This window comes from Galeopterus variegatus, unplaced genomic scaffold (assembly GCF_000696425.1).
Source record: "Galeopterus variegatus unplaced genomic scaffold, G_variegatus-3.0.2 Scaffold396, whole genome shotgun sequence".
Lineage (NCBI taxonomy): Eukaryota > Metazoa > Chordata > Mammalia > Dermoptera > Cynocephalidae > Galeopterus > Galeopterus variegatus.
This window is the reverse complement of record NW_007726507.1, coordinates 397,850-398,879: the sequence shown is the minus strand read 5'-3', so window position 1 is coordinate 398,879 and position 1,030 is coordinate 397,850.

Here is a 1,030-nt window from a genome sequence, read left to right as displayed (position 1 = left end):
TTGTTTATAGTTGTCTCTAATGATTCCTTGTATTTCTGATGTATCAGTTGTTATGTCACCTCTTTCATTTCTAATTTTTGTTATTTGGGTCTTCTCTCTTCTTTTTTTAGTTAACCTTGCTAATGGTTTTTGAATTTTGTTATCTTTTAAAAAAACAACTTTTTGTTTCATTGATCTGTTGTATCATTTTTTGAGTTTCTATTTCATTTAGTTCTGCTCTGATCTTAATTATTTCTTTCCATCTGCTAACTGTGGGTTTGGATTGTTCTTCTTTTTCACATTCTTTAAGGTGAAGTGTTAGGTTGTTTACTTACCATCTTTTCATTGTGCTGAAGTAAGCCTTTGGTGCAATAAATTTCCCCCTTAGTACTGCTTTTGCAGTATCCCACAGGCTTTGGTATGATGTATCATTATTTTCATTAGTTTCAATAAATTTTTTGGTATCCTTTTAAATTTATTCTAGGATACATATGTCATTAAGTAGAATACTGTTTAATTGCCATGTGTTTGTATAATTTCCAGAGTTTCCTTTGTTATTAATTTCTAATTTTAATCCATTGTGATCTGAAAAAATACATGGAATAATTCCAATATTTTTAAATTTGTTGAGACTTGATTTGTGACCTAACATGATCTATTCTGGAGAATGTTCTGTGTGCTGGTGAGAAGAATGAATATTCTGAAGTTGTTGGATGGAATGGTCTGTAGATATCTGCCAAGTCCAACAGGTCTAAATTATTGTTTAGATCTTGTGTTTCTCTATTGATTTTTTGCCTAGATGATCTGACTAATGAAAAGAGTGGGGTGTTCAGGTCACCTGCTATTATGATGTTAGTGTCTATCTCTTACTTTAGATCTAATAGTGTTTGCCATGTAAATCTGGCTTCTCCAATATTGGGTGCATATATATTTATGATTGTTATGTTTTCTTGATGGATAGATCCTTTTATTGTTATACAGTGGCTTTCCTTATCTCTTTTTATGGTTTTTGCTTTAAAATCTATTTTATCTGATATAAGAATAGCTACTC